The sequence below is a fragment of the Schistocerca cancellata genome, chromosome 8 (assembly GCF_023864275.1).
Source record: "Schistocerca cancellata isolate TAMUIC-IGC-003103 chromosome 8, iqSchCanc2.1, whole genome shotgun sequence".
NCBI lineage: Eukaryota > Metazoa > Arthropoda > Insecta > Orthoptera > Acrididae > Schistocerca > Schistocerca cancellata.
The window spans coordinates 156233162-156255818 of NC_064633.1; the positions used below are offsets into that span (position 1 = coordinate 156233162).

Genomic DNA, 22657 nt, shown 5'->3' on the forward strand with positions numbered 1-22657 from the left:
CGCTTAATGAGTAGATTATGATAGGAATTTAAACATTTAAATTCGATCGATGTATATGTAAAATGCTGAATATCAGATCTTTGTTGTCCCTAGAAGCTGTTAAGTAGGCAACCCTCAACTGAGAGTACCGTTTACTAATGCGGATTTATATTCTAAATTCCAAAATTGTAAGGTTTTTCGGCATGACTTACCAACACGTATACAAGAAAAGAAATCCTAGTTAATTACGAACAAGTTAAAATTAAAGTGATATATTAGTAAAGAAAGAGAGAGACAGTTGAAAAATAGTTTCCTCGATATGTCTAGAGATATTCCTGAAAATATTATGAAAATTATGTATATCTCTTCTTCATTGTGTGACGTGCAGCATATATCACGTCACGGTAGCACATTGTGCAGAGAACTGGAAAACAGTATGCAGTATGATATTTTATTTTAGTATATATGCTTATTTCAGCTTTATTTCCTTCACCAGTACATCTGCAAACAACCGTATTTTTTATAATTTACATAATATGCGATTTATAAAGCTTTTGTTTACTTTTGATGTTGTACTCACGTCCTGACGTTGTAGCTGGACATATGTCAAGTTTGAGTAAAGCATTATTACTGCCTGTAGTCGTTGGTTGTATTATTTTCTTCAGCTACGCTTTAAAGTTGTGTGATACTCTGCTGTTGCACGTGTATTAGAATACGTGTTTTACTATCTGACAGTTGCAGAAAGACAAGTTTGACAGCTAGCTCTTTACTCTACTATAATTATGTTGCTATGGATTGTGTCTCGGGTTGTGTCTCTATAGAATTGTTATTTATGTGTTTGTAATTTCTGCTGTTTTGGTTATCCGTTCTTTTCATACATTAGCATTAACTAGCGCTACTTGTATTATTCTAGCGTATAATAGTTTTTCCGTTATGGGTCACATTCGGTAGGACGAGCGTTTGAACTCCAGTCCGGCTATCCAGATTGAGGTTTCTCGTGATTCCGCTAAATCGCTCCAGGCAAATGCCGGGATGGTTCATTTGAAAAAGGTAGGGCCGATTTCCTTCCCATCCTTTCACAAGCCGAGCTGCTCCGTCTCGAACGATCCTGCTGTCGACGGGATGTTAAATTCCAACCTTCCTTCGGTTATGGGTGTCGTACGTCTTTTGAGTCATCACAATTCTGTGGGGCTTAAATATTTTAAGATCACTGGAGGTAATTCTGGTCACACCATTGAGTTAGCAGTCTGGTTGCTTGGGAGCCCTGTAGATCGTGTACACCTGGTATCAGTTGCTCATGTGACTCCACTCAGCTGACGTAAGTGGTGGCGGTGTTGTGGTGTGTCTGCAGCAGTCGATAGCAGTAAGCAGTCCGCGCATTAAGATGTAGAGACTCGGAAGGAAGAACGATCGTGTTTGGCCGTAGTCCATAACCACACCGTGAACGAAGTTGCCCAATTTTTTTGATCAACGCTGGTTGGTCAACGTGTCTGCAAAACGGTGTATCTTACTGAGCTACGTAACACAGTGTAAGAACATTATTAGTTAAAAGATCTTTGCCCACAGGTTTCTCAGACTTGAGATACGCCATATCTACGATAGTCAGATAGAAAATCGACAGCAATTGGCACTGTCTGTGACGTAGGTTCATCTAAAATTGTTTCCGAGCGAACACTCCGAAGGGATCCGAATGCAATGGTTATATGGTGTTAGGTACCTCTTAAAAGGCCATTGCACACAGTGAGACATAAGGCTGCACATATTCATCAGACCAAACAACACGCAAACTTCGTAGTAGCCCAGCGTGGTGTGGTGTGGTGTGGTGCAGAGAGACGTGAATGTCCTCATTTCATTCATACAGGTAGCCATGAACATCAACCATGAACCTAATTTCAGTATTTTTGGAGACCATGTATTGCCGTACATTCTACTTCATAATGAATGTGCTGTGGACACCCCCCATCTTTCAAGATGACAAAGGCCATGTACACGGGCATAACTGTGCTGCATGTGTTTCTGGTTTGACGAATAATCAGACAACATATACCTCCTCGATAGGCCCGATTGTTCTTCTTACTTTATGCTAACATCAAATGTATTTCGCTGTTTGGCCTCAGCAGCAGATAGCTCTATGAGATCTTCTCATTTACAACCAGAACTTCATTTAGCACCAGATACTCTACAGAAAAATATGACGAGATTTTTCCGACACACACACACACACACACACACACACACACTACACCAGCGCAATATCGTGTAGAGTCCTCGCGAACACAAAGAAGTGCCACAACACCACGTGGCATGGACTCGACTAATGTCTGTAGTAGTGCTGGAGGGAACTGACACCATGAATCCTCCAGAGCTGTCCATAAATCCGTAAGAGTACGGGGGGGGGGGGGGGGAGGGGTGAACGTCTCTTCTGAACAGGACATTGCAAGACATCCCAGATACGCTTAAAATGTTCATGTATGGGGAGTCTGGAGCCCAGCGGAAATTTTTAAGCTCAGAAGAGTGTTCTGGAGCCCCTCTGAACGTTTCGAGTGTCGCATTGTCATGCTGGAATTGCTCAAGTCCGTCAGAATGCACAATGGACACGAATGGGTGCAAGTGATTAGACAGGATGTCTACGTACATGTCAGATGTCAGAGTCGTATCTAGACGTATCAGAGGTTCCATATCACTCAAACTGCACACGCACCACACCATAGCAGAGCCTCTACCAGCTTGAACAGCCCCCTTCTGACACGCAGGGTCCATGGACTCATCAGGTTGTCTCCCTACCCGTACACGTCCATCCGCTCTATACAATTTGAAACGAAATTCGTCCAACCAGGCAATATGTTTCCCGTCATCAACAGTCCAACGTCGGTGTTGACGGGCCCTGGCGAGACGTAAAGTTTTGTGTCGTGCAGTCATGATGGCTACACCAGTGGGTCTTCGACTCCGAAAGCCCATAACGATGACGTTTCGTTGAATGGTTCACACGCTGACACTTATTGATGACCCAGCATTGAAATCTGCAGCAATTTTCCGAAGGATTGTTTGTCACGTTGAACGATTCTCTTCAGCCGTCGTTGGTTCCGTTCTTGCAGGATCTTTTTCCGGCCGCAGTGATGTCGTAGATCTGTTGTTTTAACGGACTCTTGGTATTCACGGTACATTTATGAAATGGTCGTACAGGAAAACCCCCAATTCATCGCTACCTCGCGCGCCGACTATAACACCACGTTCAAACTCACTTAAATCTTGATAACCTACCATTGTAGCAGCAGTAACCGATCTAACAACTGCGCCACACACTTGCTGTCTTGTACAGGCGTTGCCGACAGCAACGCCATATTCTGCCTGTTTACATATCTCTGTATTTGAATACGCATGCCTAAACCACTTTCTTTGGTGCTTCTGTGTGTGCGGTGGGCGGGTGGGTGCACTTGCCATCCTTAAGTCTTTGTATTTCTGAAGCTATGAGGTCTACACCAGTGGAAAAAGGTAGTCCGTCACTAACTGTACCTTTATTTTTCATTTCCGCAGACCGAGCGAGGTGGCGCAGTGGTTAGCACACTGGACTCGCGTTCGGGAGGACGACGGTTCAATCCCGTCTCCGGCCATCCTGATTTAGGTTTTCCGTGATTTCCCTAAATCGCTTCAGGCCAATGCCAGGATGGTTCCTTTGAAATGGCACGGCCGATTTCCTTCCACATCCTTCCCTCACCCGAGCTTGCGCTCCGTCTCTAATGACCTCGTTGTCGACGGGACGTTAAACACTAATCTCCTCCTCCTCCTCCATTTCCGCAGAATGTGTCATTTAAAGAAACGTAACTTCGTGCTGAAGGTGATGTTTATTTACATTTATGGATGGGCGGCACAGTTTCTGCCGTAACGGGCAGAGCGCCGGCCAGAGTGGCCGAGCGGTTCTAGGCGCTACAGTTTGGAACCGCGCGTCCGCTACGGTCGCAGGTTCGAATCCTGCCTCGGGCATGGGCGTGTGTGTGATGTCCTTAGGTTAGTTAGGTTTAAGTAGTTCTAAGTTATAGGGGACTGATGACCAAAGCAGTTAAGTCCCATAGTGCTCAGAGCCAACGGGCAGAGCAAAACACCAGGCTTCAGGTTCAAATGGTTCAAATGGCTCTGAGCACTATGGGACTCAACATCTTAGGTCATAAGTCCCCTAGAACTTAGAACTACTTAAACCTAACTAACCTAAGGACATCACACACACCCATGCCCGAGGCAGGATTCGAACCTGCGACCGTAGCGGTCGCGCGGTTCCAGACTGTATCGCCTAGAACCGCTTGGCCACTCCGGCCGGCGCAGGCTTCAGGACAGTGTAGGCAAGTCGCAATATGGTATTAGAGCATTGTGGCAGAAACTGTGGTTCCGTTTCCATCATTTTAAGTATTCCAGAAAGTACAAGGAATAGAGCACTGAAGTCAAGTCTGCCACCACTAATTGTACCTCTAGTTTTCATTTCGGTAGATAAAAATACATGTATCATTGAAAAAACGTAATCTTGAGTTGAAAGTGATGCTCATTTTGTTGTAGGGACTGTACATTCCTGCCCTTTGTGTGAGCCCCTATCGTAAGTACATCCCTGGCCAATTACATTTTTCACATTTTGTTTCTTTTGGGAATGTATGATGTGGTAAAGTTAGGTGGGACACCCAGTATATATACAGGGTGGTTGGAAACAGTCTGGAAATGTTTTAAAGGTGTTGCAGAGGAGGTTGTGCTGAAAACAATTGTTAAGGAATAGTTATTTACGTTGCACCGTTTCCGAGTTAATTAGCGTTGTTGATACCCAATGAGACTGCTGTGCGCACAAAAGGGATGGTGTAGCCAGATGTGTACTGAGTTTGGTTTCCTGATACCGAACGAGAGAGGGATACAAAAATTGGACACAGGACTGTAGTAAGGATCGAAACTGAGCCATAGGCTAGGCAGTTCCGTGGGCCATCATCTACTTTATGAGAACAACAGATTAATTGTACCTGGCGGGCCGCATGAATATGGCACAAAACCGCCTGATCAATTAGCTTCAATGCTAATTAACTCGGTAACTGCGCAGCGCACGGAATTTTGTTGTTAACAGTTATTTCCCAAATCAACTTTCCTGGAATACCCTTAGAAGCGTTTCAGCCACCCCCATATATCAACCATGGGTAAAGACTACTGAGGCATATTGTGCAACGCCTGTTATAGTTGTGCACAGTACAGAGGTTAAGAAACGTTCAAATGTCAAGCTATTACATCTTCAATAATAGTATGAAAGACAAGAGAAAATAGGTAACAAATGTTGTTGTCGCGGTCTTCAGTCCAGAGACTGATTTGCTGCAGCTCTCCATGCTACTCTATCCTGTGCAAGCTTCTTCATCTCCCAATACCTACTGCAACCTACATCCTTCTGAATCTGCTTAGTGTATTCATCTCTTGGTCTCCCTCTACGATTTTTACCCTCCACGCTGCCCTCCAATACTAAATTGGTGATACCTTGATGCCTCAGAATATGCCCTAACATCCGATCCCTCCTTCTAGTCAAGTTGTGCCACAAATTTCTCTTCTCTCCAATTCTATTCCGTACCTCCTCATTAGTTCTGCGATCTACCCATCTAATATTCAGCATTCTTCTGTAACACCACATTTCAAAAGCTTCTATTCTCTTCTTGTCTAAACTATTTATCGTCCATGTTTCACTTCCATACATGGCTACGCTCCATACAAATACTTTCAGAAACAACTTCCTGACACTTAAATCTATTCTCGATGTTAACAAATTTCTCTTCTTCAGAAATGCTTTCCTTGCCATTGCCAGTGTACATTTTATATACTCTCCGACCACCATCAGTTATTTTGCTCCCCAAATAGCAAAACTCCTTTACTATTTTAAGTGGCTCATTTCCTAATCTAATTCACTCAGCATCACCCGACTTAATTCGACTACATTCCATTATCCTCGTTTTGCTTTTGTTGATGTTCATCTTATATCCTCCTTTCAAGACACTGTCCATTCCGTTCAACTGCTCTTCCAGGTCCTTTGCTGTCTCTGACAGAATTACAATGTCATCGGCGAACATCAAAGTTTTTATTTCTTCTCCATGGATTTTAATACCTACTCCTAATTTTTCTTTTGTTTCCTTTACTGCTTGCTCAATATACAGATTGAATAACATCGGGGAGAGGCTACAAACCTGTCTTACTCCCTTCCCCACCGCTGCTTCCCTTTCATGTCCCTCGACTCTTATAACTGCCATCTGGTTTCTGTACAAATTGTAAATAGCCTTTCGCTCCCTGTGCTTTACCCCTGCCACCTTCATAATTTGAAAGAGAGTATTCCAGATAACATTGTCAAAAGCTTTCTCTAAGTCTACAAATGCTAGAAACGTAGGTTTGCCATTCTTTAATCTAATTTCTAAGATAAGTCGTAGGGTTAGCATTGCCTCACGTGTTCCAACGTTTCTACGGAATCCAAACTATTCTTCCCCGAGGTCGGCTTCTACCAGTTTTTCCATTGGTCTGTAAAGAATTCGTGTTAGTATTTGCAGCAGTGGCTTATTACACTGATAGTTTGGTAATTTTCACATCTGTCAATTCCTGCTTTCTTTGGGATTGGAATTATTATATTCTTCTTGAAGTCTGAGAGAATTTCGCCTGTCTCGTACATCTTGCTTACCAGATAGTAGAGTTCTGTCAGGACTGGCTCTCCCAAGGCTGTCAGTAGTTGTAATGGAATATTGTCTACCCCCGGGGTCTTCTTTCGACTTAGGTCTTTCAGTGCTCTGTCAAACTCTTCACGCAGTATCATATCTCCCATTTCATCTTCATCCACATTCTCTTCCGTTTCTATAATATTGTCCTTAAGAACATCGTCCTTGTATAGACCCGCCATACACTCCTTCCACCTTTCTGCTTTCCCTTCCTTGCTTAGAACTGGGTTTCCATCTGAGCTCTTGATATTCATGCTAGTGGTTCTCTTTTCTCCAAAGGTCTCTTTAATTTTCCTGTAGGCAGTATTTGTCTTACCCCTAGTGAGATAAGCCTCTACACCCTTATATTTGTCCTCTAGCCATCCCTACTTAGCTATTTTGCACTTCCTGTCGATCTCATTTTTGAGACGTTTGTATTCCTCTTTGCCTACTTCATTTACTGCATTTTTATATTTTCTCCTTTCATCAATTAAATTCAATATCTCGTCTGTTACCCAAGGATTTCTATTAGCCCTCGTGTTTTTACCTGCTTGATCCTCCGCTGCCTTCACTATTTCGTCTCTCAAAGCTACCCATTCTTCTTCTACTGTATTTCTTTCCCCCATTCTTGTCAATCGTTCCCTAAAGCTGTCCATGAAGCTCTCTGCAACCTCTGGTTCTTTCAGTTTATCCAGGTCCCATCTCCTTAAATTCCCACCTTTTTGCAGTTTCTTCAGTTTTAATCTACAGTTCATAACCAATAGATTGTTGTCACAGTCCACATCTGCCCCTGGAAAAGCCTTACAATTTAAAACCTGGTTCCTGAATCACTGTCTTACCATTATATAATCTATCTGAAACCTGTCAGTATCTCCTGGCTTCTTCCATATATACAACCTTCTTTTATGACTCTTGAACCAAGTGTTAGCTATGATTAAGTTATGCTCTGTGCAAAATTCTACGAGGCGGGTTCCTCTTTCATTTCTTACCCCCAATCCATATTCAACTACAATGTTTCCTTCTCTACCTTTTCCTATTCTCGAATTCCAGTCACCCATGACTATTAAATTTTCGCCTCCCTTCACTATCTGAATAATTTCTTTTATCTCATCATACATTTCATCAATCTCTTTGTTATCTGCGAAGCTAGTTGGCATATAAACTTGTACTACTGTATTAGGCATAGGCTTCGTATCTATCTTGGCCACAATAATGCGTTCACTATGCTGTTTGTAGTAGCTTACCCGCATTCCTATTTTCCTATTCATTATTAAACCTACTCCTTCATTACACCTATTTGATTTTGTATTTATAACCCTGTATTCACCTGACCAGAAGTCTCGTTTCTCCTGCCACCGAACTTCACTAAGTCCTACTATATCTAACTTTAACCTATGCATTTCCCTTTTTAAATTTTCTAACGTACCTGCCGATTAAGGCATCTGACATTCCCCGCTCCGATCCCTAGAACGCCGGTTTTCTTTCTCCTGATAACGACGTCCTGTTGAGTAGTCCCCGCCCGGAGATCCGAATGTGGGACTATTTTACCTCTGGAATATTTTACCCAAGAGGACGCCTTCATCATTTAACCATACAGTAAAGCTGCATGCTCTCGGGAAAAATTACGGCTGTAGTTTCCCCTTGCTTTCAGCCGTCCGCAGTACCAGCACAGCAAGGCCGTTTTGGATAGTGTTACAAGGCCAGATCAGTCAATCATCCAGACTGTTGCCCATACAACTACTGAAAAGGCTGCTGCCCCACTTCAGGAACCACACGTTTGTCTGGCCTCTCAACAGATCCCCCTCCGTTGTGGTTGCACCTACGGTACGGCCATCTGTATCGCTGAGCCACGCAAGCCTCCCCACCAGTGGCAAGGTCCATGGTGTATGGGGGGAGGAGGTAACACATAGTTTTTCGAAACTGTTCCGAGACTGATTTTATATCTGTAACATAAAAGTCGTCACTGCAGTTATTACGGCGGCAGCTTCAACTAAAAACTCCAATAAACAGATGTGCATTCGACCAATCAATCGTGAGTAGGCAGTGTTAATTAATGGACGTGCCACCGTAGTGTGTCATCGTTGTTACGTCCCGAATCGCAGTTTACCAACGAACTGAATATCTTTCAATCAAATGTTCTAAACATTCTTCAGAATGTTTTTAAGGAGAGAAATGTGTTTGCAAAGTTTGTTCCATCCACCTCGACTCCCGGACAAAAACAAGGACGCAAGTACGCCTGCCGCGACTTCATTGAAATTCAGAACTCGGACAATTCTTTTATGATAAAAATCATCAACGGCGATGAGACTTCATGCTGTTGATGTGAACCTACCACAAAACGGCAAAGTGCTGAAATTCACGTGAAGGGTCAACACTTCGACAACATAAATGACGTTCAAGATAACGCGACGTGCGAGTTGAACACAACGATGCAAGGAAATACTTTTCTGACAGTTGCACATTGCTGGGCAAAAATTCTGTGCATTGTGCTGAAGTGGGTGGAGACTGTTACAATACCTGTAGCATTAACAGCAGTATTTTAAATTTTCTCTAGTTTTTATTATCCAGTTTCGAAACTTTTTGGACTGACAGGGTACATACACGCAGTAGACCATGAAGTAATTTGGTTTAACTGTATGCTGCGTAATCAACCAATGGCAAAAATGGTGAGTGATACTTTATGAAGAGCAACTTTTAATGGGGAAGGGGATTTCCAATGATCGTCTGGGATATTTCTGGACTTGGAGCCATAAGACCCCTCCAAAAGAGTCACCCCACAGTTTGGCTGAGATTGCGGTAGATGAGGCATGGCGTAAGAGATGGGATAAGAGGAAGGCAGCAGGCGGCACAGTGCGTACCAGTTCCGCGGGAAATTTCGCCAGTTTAGTAGGAGGATAATCTGACTGACTGTCTGTACAAAAGCTAGCGTCCCAAATTTGTTAGATTTATTAATTAATATTTCATAAAATATAACACCGATTTTGTTGTCTGTCATGCCGAATAAACTTTCAATAGCAAGCTTTAATCCACTTATTTCAAACCTTATTTGATTACAGCTGTGATTAAAATTAGAATAACGACATTCAGATGAAGCACTTCGTGTACATTCGGCTCCCGCCAAAAGTGCGCTCCGAAGCGAAGTGATTCGTGCTGTCTAGTTCAGTCTGGAACGAGGAGTTGAACGGTAAGGTTTGCGCTACTAGCCGCACATCTAAGCTCTCCGACCTACTCCGTATAATATGGTATCGAAAGAACGCATCTCTGCTTGCAAGCAAGAGAATACTGCATCAACAGAGTATAATTTTTGTTAACACCTTTTTTACGTCACTTCATGAAACAGGAGTGTGACAGATTCCAACAAGTAGTGTGAAACCATGACTTCGAAATCGAAAGTATGCAAAACTTCTCGTTATCAGTTTTTAGCTTTTTCTGATTCGTGTGTTGCAAATAAAGCAGGAAAGCTACTGGCTTCCCTAATTTCTAACTAATAAGATTATTTAGTAGAGCAAAGAGCCTTAGTCACCTCACAGTTTATTTTACAACCTCTCTCCAAGAAGAAAGACATCGCGATCTGAGTGCTACCTCTGTGCCGGAACAAGTCATCTATACAAGACGTAACGTTAGTGAACTGTAACAGAACTTCTGCCTTCCACCTTGAAAATGCAAAACACAACTAGGCCACTCTCGTGTCCTGCTTTTCAGTACAAATGGACACATTTACGTGTAATTCATGTAAACACAGAGGATTGTAGGCGATGGAAGAATTAATGTGGAGACTGGATGTTGATTTGGAAAAAGACTAAAGTCGTCACTTTCGGCATATCGTACAGGGAAAACTTGACTCTTCCTTTTTCCCTTATCACTTTGTTTCGTACCAGCGTAACTACACTGGCGAGACTGTGAGTTAACGAGCATTTCACTCTCATTTAAGTATATGGCTGAAAGAGTCAGCCCACAGGAATTGTGAAACGAACCCAGTCGTGCAGGGCCGCTTGCCACACAGGGGGCAGATTCACCATGAGATGAGGAAACTCACAGGCGTCTACTGTCTATTGAGGCCTAAGCTCTGTTGTGTACAAGAACCTACGTCATAGGGAAACCCAGGAGACGGCTTTTGTGGCCAGGGATCCGTAGCAGTGTTAAATATGGCGGGCCTGAGATAGGTCATGAAGGGAAACATTTATGAAAACTATTTAATTGTGTAGTAATTCAGGGAATCAAGCCATAGTAATTTTAATCTACCATCATCCATAAATTTTCATGGTGATCCCGATAAAACTTGAATATCGATCATATCTATAACAGTTTAGGATTTATTGTTAAAGTGAAATTAACAAGTTTTGTAACAAAGACCTGAATACTAAAATCTGAACGCTTTGGTCGATTTTAACTATCGACATTTCATATAGAAGCGCATCATTAAAATGACAAACGTTGTAATTATCAACTCTGTAACTTTATTTGTTTAAAAGATATAGTAAATTTAAATTATCAGTATTTTCAGATAAGCATCAGATCATCATTTCCTCCACACAAAACACATAGAACGATGACAACATGACACCTTATTGAATCATTCGTTAATATAATATTTGTTGTAAAGTTTACTGCATAATAGTTACTTTCGTTCTTTATCCATTTATCAGAAAGCACATTAGTGCAAGGCTACTTGCCGTGACATTCAAAGCTAAGAAGGAAATTGTATTGGTTTTACGTAAAAGAATTTAACGTTTATTATGTAAAGGATATTAATGTTACTTTATTTAGAACGGGAAAGTGGTCCAGTGTTGATTATATAATATGTTAAAAAGTAAAATACTATGGAATAAACTGTAGCTAAACAGACGGACGGCTGCAGGAAAGGGATCTACCCTAGTAAGTTGAGTGACGATATTCAGCGCGCGGGAAAACATGGCCGGATACGGGCAGGGAGGGGCAGTTACGGTGTAGATACCAAAGGGGACAGTGCTGGTGGAGACGCGACAGCAGACGGTCGATCTTTACGTAGCTAGGAAGTGAAACGACTAAGAAATTTTCGCGTTGTGTGGTATCGCGGGACTTAGTCTCTGAGCGGTGAGCAGCCGCACGCCTGGTGTAAACTCCAACATTTCGCGAAGATGGTTCTGAGCACAATGGGATCCAACTTCTGAGGTCATCTGTCCCCTGGAACATAAAACTACTTAAACCTAACTAACCTAAGGACATCAAACACATCCATGCCCGCGGCAGGATTCGAACCTGCGACCGTAGCGGTCGCTCGGTTCCAGACTGTAGCGCCTAGAACCGCAGGGCCACTCCGGCCGGCTTCGCGAAGATAACGAGGTGGAATATTAGACTTGTATTTCGCAATGACATTGTATCAGACGTCTCCTTAGAAAAATTATACACGACTGTGCTTAAACTGACACATAATATTTTTAGCGCAACGCAATCTGAGTTTCAAAAATCCCTGCAAAAAATGGCCCTGACTAACATTAACCTGTACCTTTCACAAATCACTTACCTCATCAAAAATCTTCGTTACTCGAACTACTGCAATACAGCGAGCGCTACTAATGCCAGCTAAATAAAAGATTCAAACTACGGAAGGCACTAACTACTAATAGGGATAGTTAGCAAATGAAAGATTTTAATAGAGAACAAACAATGTATTTACCTTAATATCATCAAAACTCATAATATATGTAATTTCAAAACTCCGCCATTTCCTTCCACACATCCACCACTGCTGGTGGCTCACCTCCAACTGCGCAACGCTACGCGCTGTTCACATCCAGCTGCCCAACACTACAATGGCAGACAACAATGCAAACTAGCTACAGACTGCACACAGCACAGCCAGTGATTTTCGTACAGAGCGCTACCTAACGTTGCCAATAAGAAAACATAAACAGCCTACTTACAATTGTGTATGATCGACTTGTGTCAAATGGATATGCGCTCGAGTGTAATAGTAATTCTAAATACGACCACTTTCGCTATTCGTTTGCTTTACGACTAAACATTATTCTAACCAAATCGCAACTGTGTGGCCTGCATCATTTATGGGTCGTTAATTTAGTTCCCGATATTATTACTACTGTTATTATATGTTATGTTAAGTATTTCGCAAACTTGCCATCAGCCAGAAAATTTAACCAAAGGGTAAATAGTGTCTAATTTAGGGCGAATAATACGACACGTGCGGTTCAAACTCTAGACGAGTTTGAGCCCGAACAGCTTTGGGATGTTAGCTCGCAAGGCAAAGAAACTGTACACCTGCCCAATACCGTGTAGGGCCCCCGCGAGCTCGCAGAAGTGTCGCAACACGACGTAGCATAGACTCGACTAATGTCTGAAGTAATGCTGGAAGGAACTGACACCATGGATCTTGCAGGGCTGTCCATCAAGTCGTACGACGGGGTGGCGATTTCTTGTGAACAGCACGTTGCACGGCATCCGAGTTAGCTAAATAATGTTCATGTCTGTAGAGTTTAATGACCAGCGGAAGTGTGTGAACTCAGAAGAGTGTTCCTGGAGTCACTCTGTGACAATCTGGATGTGTGGGAGTGTCGCATTCTGCTGCTAGAATTGCCCTAGTCCGTCGGAATCCATGATGGACGTGAATGGGTGCAGGTGATTTACGTGTCACCTATCAGGGTCGTATCTAGACGTATAAAGGGTCCCATATCACTCAAGTTGCACAAGTTCCACACCATTACAGACACTCCACCAACTTGAACAGTTCCCTGGTGACCTGCAGGGTCCATGGACTTATGAGGCTGTCTCCATACCCGTACACATCCATCCGCTCTATACAATTCGAAACGAGACTCGTCCGACCAGGCAACACGTTTCCAGTCATCAACAGTCCAATATCAGTGTTGACGTGCCCCGACGAAGCGTAAAGCTTTCTGTCATGCAGTAATCAAGGATATACAAATGGGCCCTCGGTTCCGAACGCCCATGTCGATAAAGTTTCGTTGAATGGTAAGCACGCTGATACTTGTTGATGCCCCAGCACTGAAATCTGCTGCAATTTGCGGAAGAATTGCACTTCTGTCGCGTTGAACGATTCTATTCAGTCGTCGTTGGTCCCGTTCTTGCATGATCTTTTACTGGCGGCACCGATATCGGAGATGTGAAGTTTTACTGGATTCCTGATAATCACGGGACACTCATGAAATGGTCGTACTGGAAAATTCTCACTTCATCGCTACCTCGGAAACGCTGTGTCCCATGGCTCGTGCGCCGACTATAACAGCACGCTCAAACTCAGTTAAATCTTGATAACTTGTCATTGCAGCAACAGTAACCGATCTAAGAACTGCGCCAGACACCTGTGGTCTTATATAGGCGTTGCCGACCGCAGCGCCGTATTCTACTTGTTCACAGATCTCTGTATTTGAATACGCATGCCTATACCAGTTTCTTTAGCGCTTCAGTGTACAATTCTCTAACATCGCACAAAATAACTTGTCATTCTACGTATTCATACATCTTTTGAATCAGAAAAATACGGACTACAGAACATAACTGGATATTTGGAAAGTCATCAAAAATGGGTCTGAGCACTATGGGACTCAACATCTTAGGTCATAAGTCCCCTAGAACGTAGAACTACTTAAACCTAACTAACCTAAGGACATCACACACACCCATGCCCGAGGCAGGATTCGAACCTGCGACCGTAGCAGTCCCGGGAAAGTCATCATTTCAAGATTCGAACAGTGTAGAATAGAAGGTTTGTGGAAAATTCTATCTCAACTACAATTTTTCATGGATACCTTTCCACGTGTTTATAACAGTTTTTGTGTAGGGCAATTTAATTCATAAAGCTTTTGAGAGTGCACTGCTACATGTTTACTTATTTTACAATGTCCTTTCCTCCAAGCATTGGCGAACATCTGCAACTGTGTAAAATTCAGGAAATTTATTCACTAATTGCAAATCCTTTTGACATCAGCCGTATTAGGTTTGGAAATGTTACCTATTTGTGAAACATGAGAATTTTTGCCGGAACGGGACTCGAATCCGGATTTTCCGCCTGCATTATTTCCATAACTAATACAGCTAATGTCACAAGAATCCGCAACTGGCGAATAAATTTCGTAATCTTCTACATGTTCTCTTACAGCAACCGATTTGTTCTCTTTCTCTTTTGTCACAGCTAACGTAATTTGGTGGTGCTGCTGTCACAATGTCGTCTATGAAATAGAAAGCGCAATGCGTGCGTTTTGTCATTTCATGAAACACCGTCGCCAATTTCCGTTCAGCGACAGTTCCGAAGGGCCCATGGTCGAAATCCACCAGAGTTGAGCGTTAGACGATGGTGTGGAGAGTTTAAAGGGACTCGCAGTGTTGGTGACACTGCAAGAATTGGTAGACCTGGAGTGAGTGAGAAGACGCTGTTAATACCGTGCTTACGGCATTTCATTGCAATCCGCAGAAACTGACACGTCATGTTCCCAGAGAAACAGGCATAAGTCAGAGAACTGTGGTGAAGATTTTCCTGGTGAAGATTTTACACAAACGGCTGCATTTCCAACCCGACAAAATGCAACTCTAGAAGGCTATGCAGCCATTCGATAGACTCAGAAGTGCTGAGTTTGCTAGGAATATGCTGGCGAAATGAGAATGTGTAGTGCAACTTATTGCACAACATAATTGTTCAACCGTTCCTTTTCATTGATTCTACCATTACAGCAGCAGTTTGCCTGATCATATAGGTACTTGGTGCTGCACCTCAGTTATTGAAATTTCAACCAAGGGCAGTGTTTCAACAAGATGATGCACCACCCTCTCGGTGGTTATTTGTTTGCCAGTTCTTGAATAAAACCTTTACAGCCAGATGGATCGATAGAGGCGGTCCAGCATCATGGACACCACGTTCACCCGACTTAATCTCTCTTGACTTCATTTTGTGAAGCTACGTTAAGGAGAAAGTGTTCCTTTTCCCTTTCCTGATGTGCTAACTCTGCTGTAGAGATGGTGGTGGTAAAGAGTTTGACAAATACATGGAAAGAAATTGAGTGTCACACAGATTTTCTAAGGGCAACGAAAGGAGTACACGTGGAAGTGTGTCCATAGAAAACTGCGTAAGTTAAGCAACCATTTGGAATACCAGCTCAGCTGTACCCAGTATACGAGGTATGTTTAGAAAGTAAATGTGCTAGATTTTTACTCATTTTAGCAAAAGTGTATTTAAAAAAATTAGGGTACTATTTTTCCACATAATCAGCATCGCCCTCCTCGAAAATTTCTCCCTTAGGCGTCTTCAAAATGGTTCAGATGGCTCTGAGCACTATGGGACTCAACATCTTAGGTCATAAGTCCCCTAGATCTTAGAACTACTTAAACCTAGCTAACCTAAGGACATCACACACACACACCCATGCCCGAGGCAGGATTCGAACCTGCGACCGTAGCAGTCCCGCGGTTCCGGACTGCAGCGCCAGAACCGCTAGACCACCGCGGCCGGCCTAGGCGTCTTCCCCCACTTCAAAACATCTTCCTGCATCTGCTCCCCATTTGAAAATTTCATTCCTCTCAATGTGCGTTCAGGGGGATAAGAAGATGATAGTCTGTGGACGCAGAGGTGACTCAGAAAGTCCGAACAAAATGACGCCAGTGGTACCTTGATGACTAAGGCTGCGTGTGGACGGGCGTTGTCGTGCAACAAGCATACTCCTCGTCAGCGTTCCCCTGTTTCTGTTTTTAATGCTCATTTTGAGTTTTCTTAGGGTCTCTCAATATCGCTGTGCGTTGATGGTCTTCCCCTGAGGCAGATATTCGACCAAATAGATGCCTGTTGAGGACAAAAATATTGTGCTATGATTTTTTGCCAGAAGTTGGGCTTTGAATTTTTTGACAGGTGGAGAATTAGTGTGAGGCCACTGTGACGACTGTCTTATTGTCTCTTGCGTGTAATAGGGCACCCACCTTTCTTCTTCATTCACAACAGAGCTCAGTAAATCTTCGCTCACCTACTGAAGTCGCTCAAGAAACTTGTGGGCGCCACTGGCACGATTTTTCTTGTACTACTCAATCAGCTGTTTTTGGACATATGTTATCAGCTGTTTTTGGACATACACTCCTGGAAATGGAAAAAAGAACACATTGACACCGGTGTGTCAGACCCACCATACTTGCTCCGGACACTGCGAGAGGGCTGTACAAGCAATGATCACACGCACGGCACAGCGGACACACCAGGAACCGCGGTGTTGGCCGTCGAATGGCGCTAGCTGCGCAGCATTTGTGCACCGCCGCCGTCAGTGTCAGCCAGTTTGCCGTGGCATACGGAGCTCCTTCGCAGTCTTTAACACTGGTAGCATGCCGCGACAGCGTGGACGTGAACCGTATGTGCAGTTGACGGACTTTGAGCGAGGGCATATAGTGGGCATGCGGGATGCCGGGTGGACGTACCGCCGAATTGCTCAACACGTGGGGCGTGAGGTCTCCACAGTACATCGATGTTGTCGCCAGTGGTCGGCGGAAGGTGCACGTGCCCGTCGACCTGGGACCGGACCGCAGCGACGCACGGATGCACGCCAAGACCGTAGGATCCTACGCAGTGCCGTAGGGGACCGCACCGCCACTTCCCAGCAAATTAGGGACACTGTTGCTCCTGGGGTATCGGCGAGGACCATTCGCAACCGTCTCCATGAAGCTGGACTACGGTCCCGCACACCGTTAGGCCGTCTTCCGCTCACGCCCCAACATCGTGCAGCCCGCCTCCAGTGGTGTCGCGACAGGCGTGAATGGAGGGACGAATGGAGACGTGTCGTCTTCAGCGATGAGAGTCGCTTCTGCCTTGGTGCCAATGATGGTCGTATGCGTGTTTGGCGCCGTGCAGGTGAGTGCCACAATCAGGACTGCATACGACCGAGGCACACAGGGCCAACACCCGGCATCATGGTGTGGGGAGCGATCTCCTACACTGGCCGTACACCACTGGTGATCGTCGAGGGGACACTGAATAGTGCACGGTACATCCAAACCGTCATCGGACCCATCGTTCTACCATTCCTAGACCGGCAAGGGAACTTGCTGTTCCAACAGGACAATGCACGTCCGCATGTATCCCGTGCCACCCAACGTGCTCTAGAAGGTGTAAGTCAACTACCCTGGCCAGCAAGATCTCCGGATCTGTCCCCCATTGAGCATGTTTGGGACTGGATGAAGCGTCGTCTCACGCGGTCTGCACGTCCAGCACGAACGCTGGTCCAACTGAGGCGCCAGGTGGAAATGGCATGGCAAGCCGTTCCACAGGACTACATCCAGCATCTCTACGATCGTCTCCATGGGAGAATAGCAGCCTGCATTGCTGCGAAAGGTGGATATACACTGTACTAGTGCCGACATTGTGCATGCTCTGTTGCCTGTGTCTATGTGCCTGTGGTTCTGTCAGTGTGATCATGTGATGTATCTGACCCCAGGAATGTGTCAATAAAGTTTCCCCTTCCTGGGACAATGAATTCACGGTGTTCTTATTTCAATTTCCAGGAGTGTATGTTGCGCACAGTTTCCGGCACCCCTGTGTTTCTGTGAGTGTTTCGAACAAGACAGTTCTGGAGGCCTGTGGGAAAATTCCAGATCTTCCATCAACCGTCAATCGGCGGTCTTCACGAAAAGTTAACTCGATTTTTTACAGCAACTAATTAGTAAAAATGTAAGGTCTTCAACTCCTCTGTTCGTCTTCAACATTTGCTTAGCCCCTCTAAACTCCCTACAGAATTTAAACACATTCGTTGTGTTCATAAGACTTTCGCCGTGAACCGTTTTCATTCGCGAAAGAATTTCAATAAGTATTATTCCTTGCGCGAGTAGGATGCGGTTCACAGCACATGGCTCGCTATTTGCGCGATTTCTTACCGATATTTTTGACGCAACTGGACACTCCAATGTGAGTTTACGTATTACCGATCCTCTCTGGTCAGGGGATACCCCGCTCTCCCCCCACCACCCAAAAAAAAATCTAACACTCAGTGTTGCCAAAACTCAAAAACCAAAACACAAAGAAAACACACCACTTTTTGGCCACAGTACGTTTACTTCTTGAACATGCCTCGTAGTTCCTTAGACATACATTTTTGTAATCATAAACAGACTTTGTGCACACTCTGTATTACAGTACGAAGCACAGATATTTTGCAGTTGATACGCTGCTCTCTTCTACGCGAATCGTGAAACATCGTCCAATAATATCTTTTTCCAAAGCTGTTTCACAGAGGAAGACTGCACTGTAGTTCCTTCTCTAGATTGTCGTACAGACTGTCGCACAGATGACAAAATGGTAGATATCGAAATAGACGAGAGAGGGATAGAGAAACAATTAAAATCGCTCAAAAGAGGAAAGGCCGCTGGACCTGATGGGATACGAGTTCGATTTTACACAGAGTACGCGAAGGAACTTGCCCCCCTTCTTGCAGCGGTGTACCGTAGGTCTCTAGAAGAGCGTAGCTTTCCAAAGGATTGGAAAAGGGCACAGGTCATCCCCGTTTTCAAGAAGGAACGTCGAACAGATGTGCAGAATTATAGACCTATATCTCTAACGTCCCCCCCATGAACCATGGACCTTGCCGATGGTGGGGAGGCTTGCGTGCCTCAGCGATACAGATGGCCGTACCGTAGGTGCAACCACAACGGAGGGGTATCTGTTGAGAGGCCAGACAAACATGTGGTTCCTGAAGAGGGACAGCAGCCTTCTCAGTAGTTGCAGGGGCAACAGTCTGGATGATTGACTGATCTGGCCTTGTAACACTATCCAAAACGGCCTTGCTGTGCTGGTACTGCGGACGGCTGAAATCAAGGGGAAACTGCAGCCGTAATTTTTCCCGAGGACATGCACCTCTACTGTATGATTAAATGATGATGGCGTCCTCTTGGGTAAAATATTCCGGAGGTAAAATAGTCCCCCATTCGGATCTCCGGGCGGGGACTACTCAGGAGGACGTCATTATCAGGAGAAAGAAAACTGGCGTTCTACGGATCGGAGCGTGGAATGTCAGATCCCTTAATCGGGCAGGTAGGTTAGAAAATTTAAAAAGGGAAATGGATAGGTTAAAGTTAGATATAGTGGGAATTAGTGAAGTTCGGTGGTAGGAGGAACAAGACTTTTGGTCAGGTGATTACAGGGTTATAAATACAAAATCAAATAGGGGTAATGCAGGAGTAGGTTTAATAATGAATAAAAAAATAGGAGTGCGGGTTAGCTACTACAAACAGCATAGTGAACGCATTATTGTGGCCAAGATAAACACAAAGCCCATGCCTACTACAGTAGTACAAGTTAATATGCCAACTACCTCTGCAGATGATGAAGAAATAGATGAAATGTATGACGAGATAAAAGAAATTATTCAGGTAGTGAAGGGAGACGAAAATTTAATAGTCATGGGTGACTGGAATTCGTTAGTAGGAAAAGGGAGAGAAGGAAACATAGTAGGTGAATATGGATTGGGGGGAAGGAATGAAAGAGAAAGCCGCCTTGTAGAATTTTGCACAGAGCATAACTTAATCATAGCCAACACTTGGTTCAAGAATCATAAAAGAAGGTTGTATACCTGGAAGAATCCTGGAGATACTAAAAGGTATCAGATAGATTATATAATGGTAAGACAGAGATTTAGGAACCAGGTTTTAAATTCTAAGACATTTCCTGGGGCAGATGTGGATTCTGACCACAATCTATTGGTTATGAACTGCAGATTGAAACTGAAGAAACTGCAAAAAGGTGGGAATTTAAGGAGATCGGACCTGGATAAACTGAAAGAACCAGAGGTTGTAGAGAGTTTCAGGGAGAGCATAAGGGAACAATTGACAGGAATGGGGGAAAGAAATACAGTAGAAGAAGAATGGGTAGCTCTGAGGGATGAAGTAGTGAAGGCAGCAGAGGATCAAGTAGGTAAAAAGACGAGGGCTAATAGAAATCCTTGGGTAACAGAAGAAATATTGAATTTAATGGATGAAAGGAGAAAATATAAAACTACAGTAAATGAAGCAGGCAAAAAGGAATACAAACGTCTCAAAAATGATATCGACAGGATGTGCAAAATGGCTAAGCAGGGATGGCTAGAGGACAAATGTAAGGATGTAGAGGCTTGTCTCACTAGGGGTAAGATAGATACTGCCTACAGGAAAATTAAAGAGACCTTTGGAGAGAAGAGAACCACTTGTATGAATATCAAGAGCTCAGATGGAAACCCAGTTCTAAGCAAAAAAGGGAAGGCAGAAAGGTGGAAGGAGTATATAGAGGGTTTAAACAAGGGCGATGTACTTGAGGACAATATTATGGAAATGGAAGAGGATGTAGATGAAGACGAAATGGGAGATAAGATACTGCGTGAAGAGTTTGACAGAGCACTGAAAGACCTGAGTCGAAACAAGGCCCCGGGAGTAGACAACATTCCATTTGAACTACTGATGGCCTCGGGAGAGCCAGTCATGACAAAACTCTACCATCTGGTGAGCACGATGTATGAGACAGGCGAAATACCCTCAGACTTCAAGAAGAATATAATAATTCCAATCCCAAAGAAAGCAGGAGTTGACAGATGTGAAAATTACCGAACTATCAGTTTAATAAGTCACAGCTGCAAAATACTAACGCGAATTCTTTACAGACGAACGGAAAAACTGGTAGAAGCCGACCTCGGGGAAGATCAGTTTGGATTCCGTAGAAATGTTGGAACACGTGAGGCAATACTGACCTTACGACTTATCTTAGAAGAAAGATTAAGAAAAAGCAAACCTACGTTTCTAGCATTTGTAGACTTAGAGAAAGCTTTTGACAATGTTGACTGGAATACTCTCTTTCAAATTCTGAAGGTGGCAGGGGTAAAATACAGGGAGCGAAAGGCTATTTACAGTTTGTACAGAAACCAGATGGCAGTTATAAGAGTCGAGGGGCATGAAAGGGAAGCAGTGGTTTGGAAAGGAGTAAGACAGGGTTGTAGCCTCTCCCCGATGTTATTCAATCTGTATATTGAGCAAGCAGTAAAGGAAACAAAAGAAAAATTCGGAGTAGGTATTAAAATCCATGGAGAAGAAATAAAAACTTTGAGGTTCGCCGATGACATTGAAATTCTGTCAGAGACAGCAAAGGACTTGGAAGAGCAGTTGAACGGAATGGACAGTGTCTTGAAAGGAGGATATAAGATGAACATCAACAAAAGCAAAACGAGGATAATGGAATGTAGTCAAATTAAGTCGGGTGATGCTGAGGGAATTAGATTAGGAAATGAGACACTTAAAATAGTAAAGGAGTTTTGCTATTTAGGGAGTAAAATAACCGATGATGGTCGAAGTAGAGAGGATATAAAATGTAGACTGGCAATGGCAAGGAAAGCGTTTCTCAAGAAGAGGAATTTGTTAACATCGAGTATAGATTTAAGTGTCAGGAAGTCGTTTCTGAATGTATACTTTCAGAAAATGACTTCCTGACACCTAAATCTATACTCGATGTTAACAAATTTCTCTTCTTGAGAAACGCTTTCCTTGCCATTGCCAGTCTACATTTTATATCCCCTCTACTTCGACCATCATCGGTTATTTTACTCCCTAAATAGCAAAACTCCTTTACTACTTTAAGTGTCTCATTTCCTAATCTAATTCCCTCAGCATCACCCGACTTAATTTGACTACATTCCATTATCCTCGTTTTGCTTTTGTTGATGTTCATCTTATATCCTCCTTTCAAGACACTGTCCATTCCGTTCAACTGCTCTTCCAAGTCCTTTGCTGTCTCTGACAGAATTACAATGTCATCGGCGAACCTCAAAGTTTTTACTTCTTCTCCATGAATTTTAATACCTACTCCGAATTTTTCTTTTGTTTCCTTTACTGCTTGCTCAATGTACAGATTGAATAACATCGGGGAGAGGCTACAACCCTGTCTCACTCCTTTCCAAACCACTGCTTCCCTTTCATTCCCCTCGACTCTTATAACTGCCATCTGGTTTCTGTACAAACTGTAAATAGCCTTTCGCTCCCTGTATTTTACCCCTGCCACC

The 22657-nt window shown here is 43.7% G+C and overlaps 1 protein-coding gene across 5 annotated transcripts in view; it reads right to left on the reverse strand.

Annotated features, from left to right (window-relative positions):
* The window catches only part of LOC126094678 (ankyrin repeat and death domain-containing protein 1A-like), a 787090-nt gene that overhangs the window by 182676 nt on the left and 581757 nt on the right, over positions 1-22657 (reverse strand). The gene's annotated exons all lie outside the window — the stretch shown is intronic.